Source organism: Aegilops tauschii, chromosome 7 (assembly GCF_002575655.3).
Source record: "Aegilops tauschii subsp. strangulata cultivar AL8/78 chromosome 7, Aet v6.0, whole genome shotgun sequence".
In the NCBI taxonomy this organism is placed as follows: domain Eukaryota; kingdom Viridiplantae; phylum Streptophyta; class Magnoliopsida; order Poales; family Poaceae; genus Aegilops; species Aegilops tauschii.
Window position 1 is genome coordinate 414,880,058 of NC_053041.3, and position 19,335 is coordinate 414,899,392.

Genomic DNA, 19,335 nt, shown 5'->3' on the forward strand with positions numbered 1-19,335 from the left:
ACAGTGCAGGAACAAAACCTTGGGTCCCTGAGAATAAACACATAATGGCTAAGGTGAAGAAAAACAGTGAATTAATTCATCAAGCACTTCGGGAGACTAAAGGTTTGAACGATCTACTCATGGTTATATTGGAGAGTACTACTTCATCACCACCATCATCTTCTTCTCCACCAAAGGAGAACTGAGTATCGGGTATGGGCACTCCCCTTGGCTTCCGCCAAGCTTGGGGGAGGTGCCCCGGTATCGTATCATCCCACTATCTTTTTGCTTTTACTTATTTTAGTTTGATCTTTTGCTTTAGATGAATAAAAGTTTAGTTCGATCGTTTCTTCTTTGAGAGTTTGCTTAATGATCTATCCTTGTAATCGTGTGCAAGTTATTTAATAAATTTAATTTGAGTTTTTGCTTTCTTTACTTTCATGTTGCAAATAAAGGAAAACAAATAGGAAAGAATAAAAGAAAGGAAAGAAATAATGAAAGGATTATATACTAATCCTATGGTAGGTGATGGCACCACATAAGGAAAAGTATAAGTAGAAAATTTTATTAGAGATTGACAAACATAGCATTAGTCAATGATGCAACTCATGAAAGAATTAATAAAGGAAGAGAAGATTCACATATAAATATACTATCCTAGAAATCTTTTGTGATTGTGAGCCCTCATCAAAATATTATATGCCAAAATTGTTGACGTTGGACAAGGAAGACAACCTAATGATTTATGTTTGTTCATATTCACATAGAAGTCATATTGTCATAGATCCTTTAACATGTGGTGCTTGCCCGCTATCTTTGCTAGCCAAAAATTCCGCACTAAGTAGAGATACTACTTGTGCATCCAAAAACCCTTAAACCCAATTCTTATTTTCAAGTGTCCACCATAGCTACCTAGGGATGGAGCAAGATCCCTCAAGTAAGTTGTCATCGGTGCAAAAAGGCAATAAAAATTGCTTCTAAAAGTGTGAGATCGTTTAGTGTAAGAGAAAATTGAGCGTTGCACGAAGTTGTGATGGTGAAGAATAAAAGCGACAGACTGCATAATAAAGGTCGCTATCACAAGGGGCAATGTAACGTGACGTTCTCTTGCACTAAGGGGTTGAGCATACAAAAAAAATAAGCGCATGGCAACCTCTACTTCCCTCTGCGAAGGGCCTATCTTTTAATTTTATGCAAGAGTCAAAGTTTTTCTCTCTATTCCTTTTATTTTTCTCCTTTGGCAAGCATCATGTGGTGAGGAAAGATCTAGGCACGTCTGTCCAGTTGAATATGGTTGGCATGAGTTATTATTGTTGACATCACCCTTGAGGTGAGTACATTGGGAGGTGAAACTATAAGTCCCTCTATTTCTATGTGTCCAGTTGAAACGTTTTGCTCATGTGTACGCGGTGAGTGTTAGCAATCATAGAAGACTATATGATGGTTGAGTATGTGAACTTGCATAAAGGCTCTGACACATGACCCTTCCTGAAAAGGTGATGAATTGTAGTTGCAAAGTTGACTGAGAACATAGTTTGCTGGTTCCTAATAGAGTTTTTGCTTTATGCTTCGATTGTGTGATGAACTATTACTTATTCATGAGAAGTATATGATGAAAGTTCTATGATAAAAGTCATATGTTTAATTTTGTTGTTGTTATAATAATCAACATGTGCTTCTATGTCCGTATTTTGTTTTTATCGACACCTCTCTCTCAAAGCATGTGGACATGTTTTTCGATTTCGGTTTTCGCTTGAGGACAAGCGAGGTCAAAGCTTGGGGGAGTTGATACGTCCATTTTGCATCATGTTTTCTTACTATTATTTACAATGTTTTTATCCATAATAATGCTTTTTGGAGTAATTTTAATGCCTTTTCTCTCATAATTTGCAAGGTACACACCAAGAGGGAGAATTCTGGTAGCGGGAAATCTGGACCTGGAAAAGCTACGTCAGGCCACCTATTCTGCACAACTCCAAACAAGCTAAAACTTCACAGATATTTTTTATGGATTATTTAAGAATTATTGGAGCAAATAACTACCAGAGGGGGCCCACCAGGTGGGCACAACCCACCTGGGCGCGCCAGGGAGCCCAGGCGCGCCCTGGTGGGTTGTGCCCTCCTCGGCCCACCTTCGGTGCCCATCTTTTGGTATATAAGTCATTTTTACCTAGAAAAAATAAGAGGAGGACTTTCGGGACCGGGGGTACTTCCCTCCCAGAGGGGGAAATCATCGTCATCATCATCACCAACAACTCTCCCATCTTGGGGAGGGAAATCTCCATCAACATCTTCAACATCACCATCTCCTCTCAAACCCTAGTTCATATCTTGTGTTCAATCTTGTTACCGAAACTATAGATTGGTACTTGTGGGTGACTAGTAGTGTTGATTACATCTTGTAGTTGATTACTATATGGTTTATTTGGTGGAAGATTATATGTTCAGATCCAATATGCTATTTAATACCCCTCTGATCATGAGCATGTTTATCATTTGTGAGTAGTTACTTTTGTTCTTGAGGTCACGGGAGAAATCATGTTGCAAGTAATCATGTGAATTTGATATGTGTTCGATATTTTGATAGTATGTATGTTGTGATTCCCTTAGTGGTGTCATGTGAATGTCGAGACATGACACTTCACCATATTTGGGCCTAAGGGAATGCATTGTGGAGTAGCAATTAGATGGTGGGTTGCGAGAGTGATAGAAACTTAAACCCCAGTTTATGCGCTATTCCGTAAGGGACCGATTGGATCCAAAAGTATAATGCTATGGTTAGAATTTATTCTTAATACTTTTCTCGTAGTTGCGGATGCTTGCGGGGGGGGGGGTTAATCATAAGTAGGAGGTTTGTTCAAGTAAGAACAGCACCTAAGCACCGGTCCACCCACATATCAAATTATCAAAGTACCGAACATGAATTAAACCAACATGATGAAAGTGACTAGATGAAATTCCTGTGTACCCTCAAGAACGCTTTGCTTATCATAAGAGACCGTTTTGGCCTGTCCTTTGCCTCAAAAGGATAGGGCTACCTTGTTGCACTTTTGTTACTGCTATCGTTACTTGCTCGTTATAAATTATCTTGCTATCAAACTACTCTGCTACTTCAAATTTCAGCACTTGCAGACATTACCTTACTGGAAACCACTTGTCATTTCCTTCTGCCGCTCGTTGGGTTCGACACTCTTACTTATCGAAAAGAGCTACAAATGATCCCCTATAATTGTGGGTCATCAGTGTTAACACCGTCTCCAATGATCAGGTGAGCCATCGACCCTTCCGGCGATCCAACAGCGGAACTCTCAATGAAAGCACCGGTGTCGATGTCAAAACCGGCGGATCTCGGGTAGGGGGTCCCGAACTGTGGACCTTGGATCGATGGGGAACAGTGGACATGGGACACGATGTTTACCCAGGTTCAAGCCCTCTCTAAGAGGTAAAACCCTATGTCCTACTTGATTATATTGCTTGTGTATAAGGGGGTTATAGAGTGAATCTACCATGAGATCAGATGAACTAAACCCTAACTACTAGGATGGGGATTGTTCTTCTAGCCTCTACGACTAAACCCCCTGGTTTATATAGACACCAAGGGTGCTAGGGTTTACAGATAGCCGGTTACATCAATGAAACATCGGATCTTCCATCTTTACTTGGGGTATCCACCAAGGCACAAAAGGTCTTCGGTCCGGATACAGTGCGGCCCAACAGTCCAGCCCATGTGAGATGAGCTGGCACCCCGAGGACTCCCTAGTCCAGGACTCCCTCAACTGGCTTGCAAGGATCTAGTTTATCCGTTGCTGCTCCTAGAGGGTGCATTTGAATGATCAGAAGGTGGATGTTAATAACTTCATATGGTGATCTAATTTTTCTATGTGATTTCTTTTTATTCATGGTTAATGATCTCTTGCAGTATATGCATGCAAGGCACTGTTTGGGTTGGCTTGCATTTATGGGTATGTGATAAATATGAAAGAAACTTATGCCATGTATATCATGTACTACCTGAAGATTTTGCAGCCGTTGGATGTAGAACCCTTGAAAATTTTCTGATGTGCTTCTTATTTTCTCCGAGCTAAGACGTTGAATCTATTAAGGACAAACATACAGATATTTCCACAAATTATTTTGTGATCCATGTCGTACGAGTCTTTCTATCTACCAAACTATCTACTTGTCATGAACTGGAGTTTTTTCCTTTTCCTTTTGTGTACATATTGTGTATGAAATTGTTCTTTTAGAGAAAGGAAAGTTTAGTATGCGACAGACTTAGAAATGTTATATTAATTTTTTTACATTGTATCTTTTGTTCAGTTGATTGAGTTTCAGGGTTCATGTGGGCATGACAATAGTTGAAGGAAGATTCAGGGGTTGAGCATTAGGTATGCCATAATCACGTTGATGCTGCTCCTCAAGATCATGGCGCCATTGTTCTTATCCTTCAGAGGAAACTTGGCCTACTAATCAGCAATGAATTTTATTGGTAATAAACCAACATCCTCCTGTTCTGCAATCAATTTTTAGTTGACTGTTGTCTTGCTATATATTGTAGCTTAATTTAGTTTTGATATTTTTATGGGCCTTAAGGTTAACTTATCATTATCCCATTGCACAATCGCAAAGCATGTTAAAATATTACTTCCTCCACTCCATAATTCTTGTCGTGGTTTTAGTTCAGTTAAAGGATTCATCGTGGATTCACTGGATTCATGGTACCATTTTAAGACAGACTTATGGCTATGTCATACCATACATATAGGTAGCCGCGTGTGATTGTTTTTCAGTAAAAAGTATTTGTGCAGAACTAGAATAAAACCTTGAGATGTTCCAACTTTTTGTGAGTGTGCTATTGTTAGATAGTGATTAGTATGGTATCTCATATTTTCCTTTCAGCAAAGGAGCTATTGTTACAACAAACCTCACCTGTATCAAGGTGATGCACTTGATGTGTCATTATCTATCAATGGGAACTCTACCAAGATGAAGACATTACCTTTAGGAGCACTATGTCCACTGATTCCATGTGTAAAATTGAATGCCATTGTGATCATTTAGATTGGTGAGTTTATATTTGATGATTCATGTAGTATTCAAAACCTTCACGTGACATTGTTGTACTTGTGATTGTAGTTTATTTGTGAATCTGGCGTTATTCTCATACATGTATGAAATGATCATGTTCTTAAATTAGATAATATATGATTATTTTTCCTTATATTTTTTTGGAAAATTATGGTTCATCATGTAAGAACTATGAACAATCATACAATGATTTTGCCTTTTTCACTGCTTTAAAAGCCGGTGCTTATCCCTACAACAGTGTATGGCTCTTAATGAGTTGTACCTATGAGAAACTTCACAACTTTGATCCACGTTTGCATCTCTGCCATGTTCATTTGGACAATTCTGCCATCTCTCAAGGTTAGGGTTCTCTGTCAAGCACAAAAATGGCATTTGCTATATTCTCAGTTTTTTGTATGGAGCAGTGCCACGACTAAAAGAAAGGCGAGTAGATAATGATGCTTACAAAAAAGGTTCGAAATTCATGAAGCTTTTGGAGCCATTTATGTTCACTTAGTAGAAGCACATTTCACCCACCCCGATCGTCAAACATCTGCCATTTCAAGTGTTCAAAGTTAGTGCAAATGAAATCATGAATGTAGTAGTTGTAAGGCTCAATAAAATGTTAGGAGAAACACCAACAAATCGCAACAACAATATTACACCGTGAGATAGAAAGAAAACAGAGAAATATATAAACTTGGATATCAGGTCTGCTAAGAAATAAAATAAATAAATTTAAAACCTCTCCCGTGCAAATAGATGCCAAGCACTTCTATGCCGGCGAAGAGAGTTACTATATGATGATCTGCTGACTACAAAATGTTTGGCAATATACAGTAAATAAATTCCTTGTAGATGCTTGGCACAATGCAGCAAATATTCAACCATGGTATATCCATTAACTAGACAAGGAACATATTAACCAAGCGCAGAGAGCTCGAAGTGGACTTCAGCGTCGGCTCGCCTCTTGCTGTTGTCGTCACCCAAGTTCCAAGTCCTAAGTCACACGCAGATGTGTGACTACTTCTTGTATATATAGAGAGATGATGGCATGGTGGAGACTAGAGAACAAGGAGGGTTGTGGCTACATGGTCCATGGCCAGGGGGCAAGGCCATGCCATGGATCAGTGAGGTGGTGCAAGCAAGACCCTCCCTGGCTAGCTGATGGGAATCCCTAGGCATGCAGTCATTTCATTTACAAGGAAGGAAATCAAGTGGCCTGGGTACATCGCTTAATGAGGTTTCTTTCCAAAGCAACACTACAAAAAAATACACTTCCGTGATGATACGTGTTTGTCATAGTAGGTCACGTTTTCTGTCATGCATGTACATCCATGACAATTTTATGACAGAATCAAGAGTCACACCTGTGCTGTCGTAGAAGTGTTCCATGACATTACCAAAATTATCATCACGGAAGTGTCCACTTCCATGACGATAAATTGCGCGTCACAGAAGTGCTTTCGTCAAGGGTGACTGACACGTGGCATCCACCGTAACGGAACGCCGTTAAGCTATCGGGTCCGGTTTTGGATCTGATAACCCGTTAACAGCCCGGACCAACGGGGATTTTCCACGTGTAAAATTCTGATTGGCTGACGGAAACACGTGTCAGCTCCGCGTTGGCACAGGTTTCACTCATCCAATGGGCGAGATGCGCCTATGATATGTTGACACGTGGACCGGCCCAAAAGTGGCCCATAAAGTTTAAATGGGCCGGCCTAACTAAAGGCCCACAAGATTTTGCGGACCATAATGGGCCGGCCCAGCTAAAGGCCCACGAGATTTTGCGGACCATAATGGGCTGGCCCAGCTAAAGGCCCACAAGATTTTGCAGGCCATAATGGGCCGGCCCAGCTAAAGGCCCACAAGATTTTTGCGGGCCATAATGGGCCGGCCCAGGTGAAAGCCCACAAGATTTTTGCGGGCCATAATGGGCCGGCCCAGGTGAAGGCCCACAAGATTTTTGTGGACCATAATGGGTCGGCCTAGCTAAAGGCCCACGAGATTTCGCCGACATTAATGGGCCGGTCCAGCTGTAGGCCCACAAGATTTTGAGGACCCTAGTAGGCCGGCCCATTAACTGGCTGCCATGTTTTGGGCCAAATGCTGGCCCATATTTCATCCGGTCCATTAATGGCCTGCCATGTTCCGGGCCTAACAATGGCCCATATGAGATCCGGCCCGTTAAAAGCCTACCACGTTCTGGGCCAAATTACGGCCCAGATCAGGTCGGGCCTTTAAGAGGCTTTGGGCTAAATTATGGCCCATATCAGATTCGGCCCGTCAACTGGACGCTATGCTTTTGGGCCCACTTGCTAAAGGCCCATTTAGTAATTCGGCCTGATATTAGTTTCGGCCTATTAAGGGCCAGTTTAACATTTCGGCCCTATATTAATTTCGGCCTGTTAAAAGCCCGTCATATAGTTGGGCCTAACTACGGCCCAGTTTGCATCCGTCCTGCTTGCAGCCGATAATCTGATTGGGACAAACAAGGACCGAGGCAATTTTGGCCTGTTAAAAGCCTGGATTTGATTGGCACAATCATGGTCCAGGGTCCATTTCGGGCTTCTGCCGGCCCATGAGCTCTTCGGCATGTTTCAGGCCCAACCTACTTCTCAGCCTCCTAAAAGCCCATTGAGTTTTCTTGCGAAAAGAGGGCTGGCGGTTTACTCGGCCTATTAAAGGCCCGACTCTACTAGTGGGCCAGTTTACATTTAGGCCTTCTAACGGACCAAGATGACGGAGCCCATGATGCGGATCATACATCGTGATTGCATGACGGCCCGATTATGTACCGTAATTTTACGGTTTGGCCGGTTTACTGCGAAGACAGGATATATATACAGTAAAATAACTGCAGCATCGTGAATAAGAAAAAACCTAGACTATACAATAAAGAAATTACGGCATATTACATCCACTGGGCATCAAAGTTCGCCACTATGATAATAAAGCACAAGCAGACAACAGATTACATACACGGGGCATCAAAGATCGCCATCAGTGCAACTAAACACGCTGACAAAATAATATACAAAACCGACAGCACTTCAATAGAGTTCAAGAAAGGTTAGGCCTGCTGGGGAGCTGCAGCGCAAGTAGCTGAGCAAGCTGATGAGACTGCGCTTGTTTAACACTTATATCCTCCTCACTCTGAAAGATAAACAAGCAGACAGATGACAGGTTTTGCACATAAAAGTATTAGTGCTGACAATTCATCACATTTCTTATTGACGAATAAAGTGACACAGTTTAAAAGTGCATTAACACAATATGGTATTGTTTAGGTCAAGACATGGCACGAAATGACATTGTGAAGGAGTTGGCAGCTTCACGACACCACTCGATTACAGATCAAGAACTCATAAGTATCAATGGTTAGTGTGCTATCAATTTATCCCATTTCAGATTGGCAAATAAAGAGATGGTTTAAATAATAGTAGAATGATATGACATTGTTCATAGTTAAGACATTGCAGAATATGACATTGTGCTGTAGTGGGTAGGTTCACCACACCACTGGATTACGGATCAAGAACAGAAGCATACATGCAGTGCAAAAGAAGATCACTTGCTCTATATAGTTTAATTTACATGGTATGAAGAAGGAACTTGGTTGTACAACTGAAAACTTAAATTGAGAAGGACAAACTTTTGTTTATGAACTACATAATAAACTTTAAACATGCAATTTAATGCAAACACCAAAAATAAACAGCTGTTGCAGTCATGCCTAACCAAATATACACAAAAAAGTTTGAAGGCTTGAGAAGGACAAACTTACATTATTGGTGAAAGCAGGCTCTATAAAGCCCTTGTCCATGCTGATGGGGGGGGCAATTCAAGAAGTTTACCACAGAATCTTCTTCATAAGCATTGCCTTTATTCTACATTTTATTAAGAGTAAATATAGATGTGACAATATAAGAAAGAATGAAGAATATTTAAGATAAGATGAAGAGTGATGCTACATGACCAAGTAGCTATAAATGTAAGTACAGCGATACAGGCAAAAGGTACAGCCAAGAGCAATGCAGAGCTAAACTTCTTCAGTACCATCGGTGTTATCCAACCTTATGGTAAGAGTAAATATAGATCTTATGTGTAGAAAATGGAGGGCAAAGGAAAATAAGCTGCAGAGTGATGGTAGATGAACAACTACCTGTCAATATAAGTACACTGATAAAGGACAGCAGGTACTTACAAGAACAATGCATAGCTAAAAAAATTCATTGGCATTGGATATATTCTACACTAATGTAACCATTCATACAGATCAGATAATTTGGAGCGAACAATTGATAAGCAAGCTATCATGCATACTGCTGTCACATAATGAACCAGGTATGTATGCAAGTACAGTGATACAGGACAACAGGTACTAACAAGAGCAAAGCAGCGGGCAGCATATTTGCGATATCTTGTCGTTCTTTTAGAACCGGAATTCTTTTTCGAGCAGATTTCCTGCAAAAAAGATTCGTAAGGCACATGCGGAAAAGTAGAAGTTCAAATTGTCATGCGATATCATAGACAATACCTCATCCTCGGAACGAGACCAGTGCATAACAAGGTCTGTCCATTCAATGTCTTCTAAATTTAGCACAGGAGACTTCACCAGAAATTCGTTTATAGACTTGCCATCAAAGTGTGATTTCCTCAGGTGACACCAATACTGCTGCAATGCTTCCTTGAAAAGCGCAAGCAAGCTTCGCTCGTCATGACTATCCAGATTGACCCTCGCCTACTTACAACAATGTAATGTAAATCATTGATGTGTTCAATCAGCAGAAAACAGGAAAATAATCACCATGAATAATAGCACTTACACGTAAGTGGGACAGGAAGATGTGAAAATGGTGTTTGTCTTCACTATAATCTTCCCATGATGGGAATATATGCACGTAGTCCCTAACAACATTGAAAGCATTGTCTTTTAAACTGGGAATAACTGGAATGGGGTTCCAATCTACAGGAATTGGCCATCTCTGCAGTTGGGATAGGTCTTCGGCCGGTGGACTTGTTGTACTTTTTGCTGGAGTGGGATTTTTCTGTGGTACGACTGGTGCTATGGCAATTGAAATCGGCATACCTTTTGCTGGAGTGCAGGTCCTGTGTGGTGCGGCTAGTGGTGTGGCCAGTGAAGTATGGGTATAGTCTGCTGGAGTCGGTCCTACGTTTTGTGTCACTGGTTGTACAGCCAATATAAGTGGGGTGCTATCTGATTTCTCTGGCACAACCACGTTTTTCAAGGACTTTGCTGGTGCTCCTTCAGGTTCGGCAATCACCCTCTTCCTTTTTGATGTTTGATGCACAAGAACAGCATTTGAGTGGAAAAAACATGGTATGATGACAGATGGAATATGTATTGATAATGGATGGGCATGGCATCTCGACATATATGATGAGTAAACTAAGCAGATGGCGGTGCGACAAAGTAGAAGAAATGCAAGACAACATATGCAAGATACGCGCAATCAATAAAACCTTGCCAAATTAGAATAGGCACCTTGATGGGTGAACAGGACAGGCCATCTGCCTTTGACTCCTCGAGGTTAGAATAGTCATTAGGATCATATTCTGAACAAGAATCAACAGGTGGGGAGCGTATGAGTTTCATTGCATCCAGAATGGCACTCAATGCCTTGGTGCCAATTTTGTAAGTCATTGCGGTGTTTAGCTTCAAGAGTGGACTGCTGCTAGTGCGACACAAAGCAGCTACACAGATCATAGTGTAGATATAACGGGAAAACCGTAAGCATCAGAGTAAAATCAGCAAAGTGGAACTTGCTGGAATATATGTGCTAGTATTGCCGATACGGCTAGAAAGGCTTCGGATACCAGCTCTCTTCAACTGAAGGTGTGGTACTGTTAATATCAGTGTAACTCTCAAAGGCGACACAGCTCCCCGCATTTCCTTGCTATTCTTATAGGATTCAAGTGGGCAGGCCACTACAAATCCTATTCCCATGTTTACAAAATCCTACGAATCAAAGAGGCCCGGCGAGTTCAAAGTGTCCATACCAACCGACCGTATAGACCTCTACACTGCAAATGTCCCTGCTCATCTTCACTACAAGGAACATATTGTACTACTATCATACTCCCTCTATTCCGAAATATAAGTCTTGGTAGAGATTTCCACTATGGATCACATACAGATGTATCCAGATACATTTTAGAGTGTAGATTCACTCATTTTGCTCCATATGTAGTCCATGGTGGAATCTATAAAAAGACTTGTATTTAGGAACGGAGAGAGTACTTATTAAAGAACAACGGAAGAGGAACATGCTAAAGAAGAGCAAGCAGATTTTGGGTAATAAAATGTTCGTTGCGCAGTGCCCACACATGATGAACCAGAGCGCATTAAGAAAGCAACTCCCTGCTGTCTCTCTATATGTGGTGCACGTGCTTTTTCGAAAGTAAAGTAGGAACATTAGCTAACCAATTAAATGTTATCTGTTTTAGTAATATCAGCATCATATCAGATTCGTACTTGAGCAACAAGTTTGGAATTATGAGTGGCACATTGTTTAGCTTGATGGATTCAGGAGCAGTGCTAAGCAGGTACGATGATGGTACTGAATATAAAGGCATGTCTGCATGCAAGTCGCGTGACTTTTTTCATTTGGGTCAGTCGACCATTTCAGGCGGTTGGATGAAGATCCTACGTCTCCTAACCCTTCTTCTTCCTCGTCTCTGATTCTTCCCATACAGAACACCGCACGGGCCGCCGGCCGGACCACCGGCCCCTACCACCTGTGTTCCTCCGCCAGCCCCACCCCCCACCCCCGCCCCCACCCGCGTCGAGTTTTCTTCATTCGGCGAGGCCCCACCCGAGCCCCTTCGTTCGCACCGGCGAACTCCGGCGAGATCTGAAAAATCGACTGACCCAATTTTGAAATTTAGTCTACTGTGATTTAACTAGTGTGGAATACAAAAGGCGAAAACCATAAGCATTGGGAGTATAGTGTTGAGCGTGCCATGGTGGATCTGAATGTGCAAACTGGAAAAAGGCAACTTCGCAACCAATGTTTGCTTTCAACTAGCAATTAAGTGATGGACAAGAAATCAGAGTAAAGCAGTAGCGATCTATTTTCTTGCTGCGATAAATAAGTTGAGCAGATACGAAAGAGTACCACCTCTGGTGCGGCGCCGTGTATGCATCTTCTGAGAATTTGACGGTGCTGCAGTAGCGATGGCTGTCAGCGGCGTGGAAGCAGATCTAGGAGGGTAGACGATGGCGGCGGGGCGCGGTGGACGAGACGGTCGTAGGAGCGGCGCCGGCAAGGTGGACGACAGCGGGGATGAAGCGAGAGGATGGGATGCAAGGATCCTGGTCCGAAGCCATGGATGAGAGAGGTCGATCTCTTGTAATGGACGGCGGCGTCGGGGTATCAGCTCCGGCATGGTGGAGGAGGACGGCGGTGGATGGGGTGGCGGACGGAGGAGGCTGGGGTGGAGAGGGTGTTTTGGCGCCCACGGAGTACGAATGGGGAAATGGAGGTGGAGAGGAAGGGGGGACCATGTCTTCACGGCGCGCTTGTCTCAAATGTGAGGAAATTTACAAACTTAGCCCCCGTTTCAAATTTCCTACATCACAGCAATATTAGTCGGTTGGGGATAGGACGGTAATCTCGCATACACCGAATATTTGCTGACGAGAGTTTGTTTTGGCGCCCACTGTGTATGAATCGGGGAGGTACTCGATTTCGTCCGAGGACACACTGGGTTTTGGCGCCCACCGTGTATGAATCCGGGTGAGAGGCGGTTATGTCACGTTTGAGTGAAATTACAAACCTACCCCTATCGAAACCTATAGAAATCAAGGAGATAGGCTTTGCGTGGCACGGATAGGCAATAGTAATTTCCATCTCGCAGATTTTGGTTTCGGGCAGTTACTGCGACTTTCCCCGCTTCGTTCAAATTTTGCAGAGTGCACATTTACCGTGCCAACTCAATACGAATCCCGTTTGTATTCTATTTTTTCAGGCGGGATCCATTTTTGATTGGAATAAAATTCTATATACATCATTTTTTTATATATACTTTCAAAAGCACAACAAAGAATTCTGCTCCTTTATATGTATAATATGATTTACAAATACAATGATCTCAAAATCATAAGGTTGAATTCAAAAAATTAAACCAAATTATGTTCTACTAAAATGTATGGATCGGTAATATCTACATATTAAATAACATAGATGCGCGTGAATTCATATGAGTATGCATGTTTGATAGAACAATTTTGGTTCGAGTATGGATTACATGTATCAATATCTCGAATTCAAATATTTGAATCCCTTTTATGTTCACTCCTTTCATGCCCATCTCTCTCGCATGCATGCTCCTTCATGTAGCTATCACTCTCTTTTGTCCAGCTCACCTGCATGCTCACTTCATGTTTCTCCTATCCTCGCAAACATGGTCTCTCGACGTCTCCCTTGAGAAGTGTCACACTCTCCCTATAATTATACATTACACGGTTTTCATTATCTCTCACGTTCTCTCGTATCACTAGGTACCTAAGCTTTCTTTTTCACCGCCACACACACAGTCTCCACTCGTCTTTCACTTTGTCTTTCTCTCTATGGGATTCTCTCACACACCCTATATGTCTCTAGATATGAATCATACCACTAAAATTACTCTCTCTCTCTCCTATAGATGCAACATTTGTTGCGGTCTCCTTTTCGTCTCCATCCCAGACTGACATTATTCATTTGTTTACCGATCAGACAAACTCCCCCCCTCTCTCTCTCACACACACAACTCCTGCTTCCACTCCCCTTCCCGACTACCGTCTCTCTCTCACACACACACAAAACTCTCGCCTTCGCACCCCCGACTCGTATTTCTCTCACAAACATTTATCGACTAGCCTCTAGATAGGTTTATACACCCGCACACTCGTGCTTCCACTATTGCATACATGTCTCTCCCGCTCCTTGTATCTATGTAGATTTTTCTTCCCTTTTTGAGACACGCCCTCTCGATCGTGCACACACACACTATCGCCTCATTTTAAGCTGATACCTCTCGCACACACACTCTTTGTGTCTTTGTCACACATGCACTCCGTCCTCCTCCTCTCTCCCTCTCTCTCTCTCACACATGGGCTTTTTGCAACAACTAGCAAGATGCCCATGCGTTGCACGGAACATCAAGATGCATTTGTATGAGTAGTTTATCTTGTGGGAGAAAAGGATGAACAAGGGAAGGCCTTATTTGCAAGTGTGGAGAGGGGTGTGGGTATCTTTTTGCAAAATTGCCATAGTTTCCTTCCTATCCGTCAGATATAGATCGGACGGCCTATATTGCAGGATGGCAGGCACACGATCATCACCGACTATGCTTTTTATAAGATGTAACACCCACGATGCGGCTATATCTCCCACGTGTCGAGGCACGACTTAGAGGCATAACCGCATAGTGGTTTTGTCGCAAGAAGGGTCATCTTCACACAATCCCATGTAATGAACAAGAATGGGATAAAGAGTTGGCTTACAATCGCCACTTCACACAATACATAAATATTATTCATACATCATCCAAAATACAATCATATAGACCGACTACGGCCAAAATCCAGATGAAAATAAGACAACCCCAAATGCTAGATCCCCGATCGTCCCAACTGGGCTCCACTACTGATCAACAGGAAAAGACACGTAGTAACGACCACGTTCCTCGTCGAACTCCCACTTGAGATCGACGCCATCATCTGCACTGGCATCGTCGGCACCTACAACTGTTTTGGTAGAATCTGTGAGTCACGAGGACTCAGCAATCTCACACCCGCGAGATCAAGACTATCTAAGCTTGTAGGAAAAGATGGTGCAAAGAGGTGGAGCTGCAGCGGCAAAGCATATATGGTGGCTAACTTGCGTAAATGAGAGCGAGAAGAGAAGCAACGGAACGGACGTCATCTAGCAATGACCCAGAAGAGGTCCTGAACACCTACTTACGTCAAGCATGACTCAGACCGTGTTCACTTCCCGGACTCCGCCGAGAAGAGACCATCACGGCTACACACGCAGTTGATGTATTTTAATTGGGTCAAGTGACAAGTTCTCTACAACCGGACATTAACAAATTCCCATCTGCCTCATAACCGCGGGCACGGCTTTCGAAAGATAATACCCTGCAGGGGTGTCCCAACTTAGCCCATCACAAGCTCTCACGGTCAACGAAGGATAAACCTTCTCCCGGAAAAACCCGATCAGTCTCGGAATCCCGGTTTACAAGACATCTCGACAATGGTAAAACAAGACCAGCAAAGCCGCCCGAATGTGCCGACAAATCCCGATAGGAGCTGCACATACTCGTTCTCAGGGCACACCGGATGGGCAAGACGTCGGGTTGGCATAGACCCTGGTTGCCCAGGGGGCGCCGGACATCGCCCAGTTTGGGCCAGCATTCGAAGGAACACTGGTCCGGGGGTTAAAATAAGATGACCCTCGGGCTCGCGAAAACCCGGGGGAAAAAGGCTTAGGCGGCGAATGGTAAAACCAGAGTTGGGCCTTGCTGGAGGAGTTTTATTCAAGGCGAACTGTCAAGGGGGTCCCATAAATCACCCGACCGTGTAAGGAACGCAAACTCAAGGAACATAATCCCGGTAAAACAGTAACTAGGGCGGCAAGAGTGGAACAAAACACCAGGAATAAGGCCGAGCCTTCCACCCTTTACCAAATATATATAGATGCATTAATTAAATAAGAGATATTGTGATATCCCAACATATCCATGTTCCGACATGGAACAAACTTCAACTTCACCTGCAACTAGCAACGCTATAAGAAGGGCTGAGCAAAAGCGGTAACTTAGCCAAACAACGGTTTGCTAGGAAAGGATGGTTCGGGCTGACATGGCTAAAATGGGAGACATGATATAGCAAGTGATAGGTAGCGAGCATGGCAATAGAGCGAACAACTAGCATAGCAAAGATAGAAGTGATTTCGAGGGGTGGTCATCTTGCCTGCAAGATTCTCAGAGTTGTCAAAAGCTTGATCATCGTAAGCGTACTCGACAGGTTCCTCGTTCACGAACTCGTCTCCCGGCTCTACCCAAGACAAGAACACAAACAAACGGAACCACAATCAACAACGAGAAATGCGCAAGCAACATGATGCAAAACATGTATGATATGCAAGATATGATATGCGATGCATATGCGTGCTCCGGAAGGAAAATGATGAACAAGGCAGTAACTTGGCAAACCAAGCATGCCACTGGAAAGATGAGATGATTTCGGTCGAAATCGATATAAAGATCACCGGAATTGGATGCACGGTTTGCAAATGGCAAGCAAAACAAGAATGACAAGAATCTGCGATAAACAGCAAGTTAAAATGCTACAGCACCCCAACATAGCAAAAAAGCACATGACAGTAAACTACAGGAGATGCTTGACAAAAGATAAACACTGAGCTACGGCCAGTTCTCAACATATCAAGCTCAAACAAGCATGGCAAAAGTGCAAAAGATTACAGGTTCACAGACTTGGTGAAAAACTGGACATGGCAGAAATCAGCATCAGGTAGCAATGTTCAGAGCACGAAATCAATATGCTACAGGAACTTAACATAGCAAAACAAGGTATGGCAGTGTTCTACTAAATGCACATGACAAAAGTCCCTTACTGACCATAAGCCAAAAAGGATCAGAAGATATTATGGCAAGCATGTAAACATAGCAAGTTTCGTTATCAGGTTTCAGACTTAGCAGAAAACAGAGCATGGCAGAAATAATAATATGTAGGCCTCTTTGTGAGCTTGATACACTCACTACAGAGCAATGCATGACAAACAAAGCATACCTACAGCAAGAATGCATGTTTATGAAGCTAACCACGGCAAGAAAAAAAGCATATCATGTATGGATCAACTACAATAAGCTTGGCAAAATTGCATATCATGTTAAGAATCTGCCGGAAATATTTTATAGCAAAAGTAGAGCAAGATTGAGTCATGCTATGGCACTCCATAATTGCAAACAATTGCAAGAATGGATCAATTACAACAATATCTAGAAAACATCCTTACTGAACATCACCAAAACATGCATGGATCTCTCTGTAGCATCAAGTTTACATGGCAACAAAAATACAGCAGACGAGGACTTAGAGAAATCACTAAGTCCCTGAAATCAGAAATATTACGGGACCTACTTTGCATGCTTGTGCTAGTCACCACAGAGATCACAAAAATACATAGACTACACCACTGGAAAGATGGCATGGCATACTTCAAGACACATGTAGAGCTCATGCTCAAAAGATGCACAGAATAAATGATACAAAAATGACAAATCTCCAAGTTCTGATAAGAACCAGAGAATAATAGCAACTAGCCCTCTTCCAACAGAGATTTGGGCATCAAGATGACCTCTAATTAACATGGTGCAATTGAACCAAATGAAGAGCATCACGAGACGAACAATTTGAGATATTACACGCGCGAATCGGAGCTACATGCAAGAAGTTATCGCATCACGAACAGAAGCACATGCTGATGAAATCTGGAGACTTAGAGAAAAAAACGAGGTCCAGGGAAAGTCAACGTACGGCAGTTGGATCTGGATCGAGCGAAGGCTACAGGAGCTCGGGCTCGGGCTCGGGCCTCCGGTGGCCGGAGCGACCGGAGGAGGAGGAGATGGCCGGCGGGGCCGGCGGTGGCGCGGCGCCGGCGGGGAGGGCGAGCGGCGGCGGGCGGCGAGCCGCGGCGGAGCCGGCCGGCGGCGGGGCGGCGTAGCTCCGGCCGGATGCGGCGGGCGGCGGCGAACTCCGGCGACGCGCACGGAAGGCGAGGCGGCGGCGGGCACGTGCGGTGGCGGTGCGGGCCGGCGGGCCCGCGGCGGGCTCGCAGGCCGCGGCGGTGGAGGATCCGGCGGCGACACGTGGCGCGCTGCGATTCGTCCGCCGGCGCGGGCGGACGTGTCCGGCGCGGGCGGACGTTGTCCGGCGGCGCGAGGTGGAGGACGCTAGGGTTCGTCTGCGATTCCGTTTTTCGGGATGCACACATATAAATAGGTAGAGGGAGCTAGAAGGCTCCAAATAAGGTGCGGTTTTCGCCCACACGATCGTGATCGAACGACCTAGAGCATGGAAGAGAGTTTGGTGGGTTTTGGGCTGGTTTTAGAGGGGGTTTTTTATGGACACTCAAATGGACTTTGCGGATGCCCGGTTAACCGTTGGAGTACCAAACGACTTCCGAATGGAACGAAACTTGACCGGTAGTCTCCGGGTGGTATATTAAGGCCACTTGACAAGCCTCGGTCCATTCCGAGAAAGTTTGACACACGCACATGAAAGAAAACTAAAGGGGTGCACCGGAGGAGATAGGAGCGCCGGATTGGAAAACGGACAACGGTGAAAATGCTCGGATGCATGAGACGAACACGTATGCAAATGCAATGCGCATGATGACATGATATGAAAATGCATGACATGACAAAACACAACACGAAAGACAAAACCCGACAACGGAGGGAAAAACATAACACATAACCGAAAATGGCAAGAGTCGGAGTTACAAATATGGCAAGTTACATGCGGGGTGTTACATAAGAGTAGGGATAAAAAACAGAGTTGGTGATGATGGTGGGTCTGCCATCCTGCAATATAGGCCGTCCGATTTATATCTGACGGATAGGAACGAAACTATGGCAATTTACCCGCACTCCTCTCCACATTTGCAGATAAGGCCTTCCCTTGTTCATCCTTTTCTCCTACAAGATCTTGATGTTCCGTGCAACGCACGGGCATCTTGCTAGTAAGAGTAGAAATTAGACATATACCACTTCTCGAATCTTGAAACCAACAACATTCCTCCCTTATCTCATCAAAACCGCCAAAGGAATATATTTTGAGTGAAACATAACATTTTTTTAGTGATATACGTATTTCAAAACTAGACTTTTTTTCTATCAAATCGGTGAATATGTATTAATCTACTCAGATCGTGTGGCAACGCATTGGCACATTGCTAGTAGTTATTATAATTTTTTGGACACCAGACAAACGGTGGAGTACATATACGAAGAGAAGAGGTGCACGCACGCAGTCGGTCTCTCGCTGTCTCGCACACATGAGTGTTACGTAAAGGCAACGTTAACAAATAAACCCTAAAACCCTAGGTGCACGATTGCTGCATTCGCGGGTACCGGGTACGTGGTGGAGCGAACCTTTGTAGGAATAGTCAGCTCGCGTGATAATTTGATCCGTAGGAGTTGATGGTCGGGACCACACGTGAACGACTTGGAGGCGGTGGCTCGCCAGTT